Source organism: Coregonus clupeaformis, unplaced genomic scaffold, assembly GCF_020615455.1.
Source record: "Coregonus clupeaformis isolate EN_2021a unplaced genomic scaffold, ASM2061545v1 scaf2283, whole genome shotgun sequence".
NCBI classification, from domain to species: Eukaryota; Metazoa; Chordata; class Actinopteri; order Salmoniformes; family Salmonidae; genus Coregonus; species Coregonus clupeaformis.
This window is the reverse complement of record NW_025535737.1, coordinates 67,367-73,493: the sequence shown is the minus strand read 5'-3', so window position 1 is coordinate 73,493 and position 6,127 is coordinate 67,367. Positions and strand designations below refer to the sequence as shown.

Here is a 6,127-nt window from a genome sequence, read left to right as displayed (position 1 = left end):
GAGTGGCTTTGAAAGGTTTGTAAAGCTATAATACTTCATACAATTCAATTGTTTACCCTAAAACTAATTGTTTACCCTAAAACTACAAAAAGACACTTACTGTCGCTCTGGCTTGAGGTGGCACATGGCCTCAAGTCCTCTGCATCTGCAACTTCAGAGAATATCACAGATGTCAAACCGTTACCACATTTATAGTACACACTTATCAGATTTTCCTGTTCATCTCATACAGTTGGTAGGAACAGAACTTTGAGAAAGTAGGCTTGTTTATCAGACTTGAAACATTATGTACCTTGTTGTAGGGTATTTTCAAAGACACTGGCTCTTGAAGTTACTAAAAATAAAAAAATAAAGAACTGTTACACTTTTGGTCACTAAATAATCAAGTATGTCAAGATCAGATGGGTGTGGTAATTTCTTGTCATATCAACTGTCATTAGGTCATGATTTCATGCCTTCTCAATTAAAGACTAGTACTTGCATTAACTGTAAGCTTTTCTTCACCCACATACTTGAATGTGTGTAAAACTTACCATCAACTTGCTGATTATACATTCAATGACCTAGTAGCCTAATGCAGGATCTTACCACTAGGGGCTGGTGGAAGCTGTGGCACTGTACGCTGGGCTTTGTCTTTTTCTGGAGTGCTTCACTTCCATCATCATCTTACGAAGGACAATACAAAAAAATACTCATTTATTTCATCTACTTCCTGATGCATGTAATACACACAATGGAATAAGAGCAGTTAAGAAATCCTCACCAGGTGGCTCTACACGGAATCTGATTGGTTTAGTCACCGCCCTCTTCGCTGGTTCCTCGTCAGATTCAACATTGGAGGTGTCAACCCCCCGTTTGGCTCGTTGCTCTGCCACAGAGTAATTGTCTGTACGTGCAATAAACATTGTCATAAATAGTTTCCTATTAACACTGGCAAACCGGCTAGAGTATTTGTAATTCACATAGTAATACTTTCAGCCAATACATATAGTACTTAAGAGGGGGAAGTTCCTGACTCTACTGACCAGGAGTGGGTTGCACCAGTTAGACGATAAGGTGGAAGAGATAAGTTGGACCTAACTACGCCCGACGTAATGATTTAGAAAATTGAACAAGATGTGACATGACTAGTCATGAAACACTTACCTTGGAAACTAGTTATAGATATATTCTATACGTCTACCCCACATTACACTTAGTTTTTACACCCTGGCGTAGCAAAAGCTATTACTTACAACCAGGTGGTGACACAGGTTTACGCCTGGCTTAGAACATATTCTACGTTGTAACTAGCCTTACGTGTAGGAGTATGTTCAACTGATGCAACCTGCTCCAGAGCCACACAACCAAGCATACATGGCAATATAAACGGGAGTGGATGGACAGTCAAATATTATTTTACCAGTTGATGAAAAGATGGAAATTCTGTACTACTCCCATAATATTTTGTCAGGCCGGTCTCCTCTATTAATGCCATTTCTTGGCCAGTAGCAACACAGGACCTGCAAGATATGAGACACTGTTTAAAGTGAACTATTTATCCATCTCTTTGCCTAAAAAGGGTAAACCATTTAACTGATCAACTCACCCCATCTCTCTTCTCCACCCACTGCTCTGGTACATCTTCAACATTGTTCTCTTTGACTAAATGTACAACATAATAATGCTGTATGCCCTGTGCAGAAAAACTAAACACCAATTCCACACTGTTCAAGTCTCTTGATTTACCAGCCAAGATAGTTTGCATAACTAATACAGCTTGTGAACTTGGCTGTAGCTAAATGGGGCTTGCTACAGGCTGTGCAAGATGGTAAGCACAACACGAGTGCACCCGTCACAGCCATAGTAGCCAGAATACATCTTTATGCATTTTACCACGGCTTTTGCAGGTGCATCACATGTTACAGAACAAACTTTCACTTGCAGTGTTGTGTCTCCCCACTTCAAGCCGGTCTGCATCAACTCTTTAAGCTCCAGCAAAGTGTCATTGAGGAATTCCAGGGAGCTTGGTTTCCATGATGCCATTGCAAGTGACAGAGGAAACACTGTGGGTGGTGATAGATTGATAGAGCACAAAAGTGGCCATAACGACATATTGGTACTTTTGAACAAAGGGAGACCATCCAGATGAAGGGATATTTCTAAAAGATTCAAATCTCCAACCACTGGTTTAGGATAGATGCTTAGATGTTTCACTAACTCCACCTTCACTTTAAATCTGACAAACTCCACATTAGACTTGACTTCAACAAAAACATTGGTGGTTTCTAGGAGAGTTCTAGCAGTGGAAGGCAAATCTGGGTGACCATTAGACTGCAGCATCTTCAGAAGTGCATCAACAGCATTGTGTTTCACTTGGAAATCACTTATCCAGGTTGCCAGGTCCTCTCTGAAGGTAGAATCTTTTTCAACATCATCATTGTCAGAGTCAGTTGTCTCCTGAATTGCACAACCAGCATTGGCTTCAGTCTCTGAATCTATGTCACTGTGTGATGGCAGTCTTGGCTTAGTACCACCTACTGTCTGGAGTTCACCATCTGACTCTTCCTCAGCGTGTGTTGGCAGTCTTGGAGGAGGTCAAAATGACATCCAGGCTCTGTCGCAGCCGGCCGCGACCGGGAGACTCCTGGGTGACGCACAATTGGCCCAGCGTTGTCCAGGGTAGGGTAGGGGAGGGAATGGCCGGCAGGGATGTAGCTCAGTTGATAGAGCATGGCGTTTGCAACGCCAGGGTTGTGGGTTTGATTCCCACGGGGGGCCGGTATAAAAAAAAAAAAAAAAAAAAAAAATCACTAACTGTAAGTCGCTCTGGATAAGAGCGTCTGCTAAATGACTAAAATGTAATGTAAATGTACTGCCTGGAGTTCACTATCTGACTCAATTTTCCTGTCAGATTCAGTAGAACTGGTATCTTCACTCTTGGTGTCAGACTGGCTGATGAGACTAGATCCACTTTCATTGTCATTTACTTCCTTCTCTACCCTTTTTTCTTAAGGTTGGTTTTCTCCCTTGACAATTTAGTCCAGATTCTATTGTATTCTCTCTTTCTTGAAGTACTCGACATCCGTATTACACCAGTGGATTTAACAGTCTGAAATTGATGAAACAATGATATGACAATGGCTCTACACATACAGTACAAAATGAAATTGGACTGCCTTACTTGTCCATTTAAAATGAATAACCAGTTAGACAACACACAGGTTTACCTTTTTTGAAGACATTTTCAATCTTTAGAACACTAAGTAAAGAAACGGAAAGAACATGAATCTCTACTACCCAAGACATTATCCATAATTTCCATCTTGAATCAGAACTGAAATGAGGAAAGAGATGACTACAGCTTCTCAGGCTATCTGACACTGCAAGGCATTTGAATAATGTTATGTGTTATAGAACGGATAAATTGCACTTTTCATTATCTGGATTGTTTAAATTCAGTCAGCCCTGTAGTAAAAGTGTATGTATCAAGCCGTATCATGCATTATATATTTTTACGTGCTTATGCTAGTAATAGACCGATGTTGTTCTTCATCAGGACCTAAGAACACGATTACTCAACCCTGTAACACAGGCTGTGGTTACACGCGGCACTATCCAAGTAACGTAGCTAGGCTAAACTATCTATTAGCCAACTGGCTAATTAGCTAACTGACTGGCAAGCTTCCTCGCTAGTTAGATAGCCTGACATCATCAACATGTCTTTATCTGGGGAGCTGGGAGTACACTAAGTTACTTGGTTTAAATAGTACACGCCGGATAACTTACCTTTCGTAAAAACTTACAAGAGGTGAACTGTGTTCGGTCAGTCGGAGTCAATGGCGTCTTCGCTGTTAAGCTGTGTTGTTTCACTTTTACCAATTAGTACGGTAGGTGTTTCTTTCTGGCTCCATCCTCAGTATTGTTAGTTGCCACACCCACTTCTATATTTGCAATGACGGATAATGGAGTCAAAATGAATATTCAGGATGAACCGTCGTCAGGCCACCACTACTGCTAGCTGCTTTATAATGATTTGTAAAAATTATTATTATTGTTATAGGCTACATTCATAAATTAATATAATAAAAATATATAATTTGTAGGTATCGTTCCCTCTTCCATAGGCCTATACTGAGGTCAAAATGACATTATTAATTTCCATACATTTATTACATCGGTAGAATTATGGAAAAATATATTGCGGAGGGGAAGAGCTGGATCCACTTCCTTTACTCAAAGCACAAGTACAATTGGCCCAGCGTCGTCCAGGGTAGGGGAGGGATTTGGCCGGCAGGGGATGTAGCTCAGTTGGTAGAGCATGGCGTTTGCAACGCCAGGGTTGTGGGTTCGATAAAATAATGTATGCACTAACTGTAAGTCGCTCTGGATAAGAGCGTCTGCTAAATGACTAAAATGTAAATGTAAATGTAAGTATGCTGGTCCCAATATCTTGGGATCTAAAGTACTTATTTAGAACCTAACAAATGTTCCTACACACTTAGAAAGACAACGTTACAAGTGTACCACCACTTGACTTAAAGACAACGTTCCAAAATGCATTGAAATCATTCTGATTGTAACGTTATATGAAGACAAAAACCATAGCTCTAAATGTAACGTTATGAAATGTTCCTAGGATATCTCCAAAATAACATGATATTCAGTACCTTTCATGGACTATCAAGGAATGTTTTTAAAGTTCCCATGATGTCCGTATAGCGACCAGATATTTATAACCTCTATAATACTTATTAGAAACGTTATGAATGTGCCTGTAATGTCCCAAACAGGCTATGACATTCAGTACCTCTGGAAGACTTAAGGGGAATGTTACAAATGTCTCAGTTACGCTCCTTGTTACCTGGGTTGTTGCGATTTTTGTGGGACTGGAGAACAATTTTACATTTACATTTTATGCCAGGAAAGTAAAATAAGGTTATTACCTGGATTCTATGCTTTTAAAATGACTGCTATTCCTGAAAAGTATAGAACACTTTAGTTTCCGGTTCTTTTTGACTTTCTTTTTCGGTTGAACCGGTTCCAACCCTAGATTACAACACACGTAGAAAACTGCTGGACATTACATTCAGGCAGCTTCAAAATAGTAGTGCAACCGTCAACTTCTCTCTCTAATGCATCCGCACTGTCTGCAGTGAAGTATGTTGATGTAAACGAACTCAGAAATCTCAAATAAATTGATTATTTATTAAATGATCTTGATGAAATTATGTACATTCAATCACGCAGACAAACCCAAAGTCTCTAGTTAGCTATGTGACTTGTAAAATAGGTTTTATCACGTTCTTCACTCACTTGGTTTGACACAAAAATAACACGTAGCTAAAACCTTTACCAAACTTGATAATACCTTGACGTATTTGTGACCTAGCATGTTATGAAATGTTATTTCTAAATTAGAAAGTTGAAACGTGCTATTACATAACTGTAGTAATACATTTGAAACGGACACAACAGCTATTGTCTTTATAGCAGTTTTAGCGCTTTTTTCTTTATCTGAAGAATGGTGCCCGCCTGACGGCTGAGGTATAAGAGGTAGAGACGGTCTCCAAGATGGCCGACCGTTGTTTTCAACGTAATCTACTCACGTTCTCATCAGGCCAGGGTTCTGGTTGGGAAGTAGCCATCCTATGTACCTAGAGGAGACTGGCGGTAGGGTCCTATGGGGTAACTCGCCCCCCCTAAGAACAATGTCTAATTGCTGACACAAAAAAGCTACATTTGGGGGGGGGGATTATGTGGATGAAGGTCATGCTTAGGCTAATGAGCTATAAAGGGAAATAAATTGCTACAGTTTACATCTTTTGAGTTATTTAATGAAATGTTGTTTTTAGAAAAGGGGTGTTTTTTAAAGTCGCGGGGTAAGTGCCCCCCTTCAGAATTGCCCATTTAAATAAATGTAGCCTATTCATTCATTACTACATTTAGCTAACATTAGATGGTTAACCCAGATATCCTTACCTTTGCCTCGATTCGGCAGTCTTGTCCAGATCATCATGGCATTTGTAGTTATTGGCCCAGCGTCGTCCAGGGTAGGGTAGGGGAGGGAATGGCCGGCAGGGAGGTAGCTCAGTTGGTAGAGCATGGTGTTTGCAACGCCAGGGTTGTGGGTTCGATTCCCATGGGG

General features: G+C 40.4%; 1 long non-coding RNA gene across 1 annotated transcript; it reads right to left on the bottom strand.

Moving 5' to 3' along the window:
• Positions 1 to 628: 628 nt before the first annotated feature.
• On the bottom strand, positions 629 to 1,465 carry LOC121566584. The gene is made up of 3 exons (XR_006660059.1): positions 1,403 to 1,465; positions 764 to 886; positions 629 to 665 (listed from the first exon to the last, which is right to left on the bottom strand). It is a non-coding gene; the product is annotated as an uncharacterized LOC121566584 (long non-coding RNA).
• Positions 1,466 to 6,127: the final 4,662 nt, after the last annotated feature.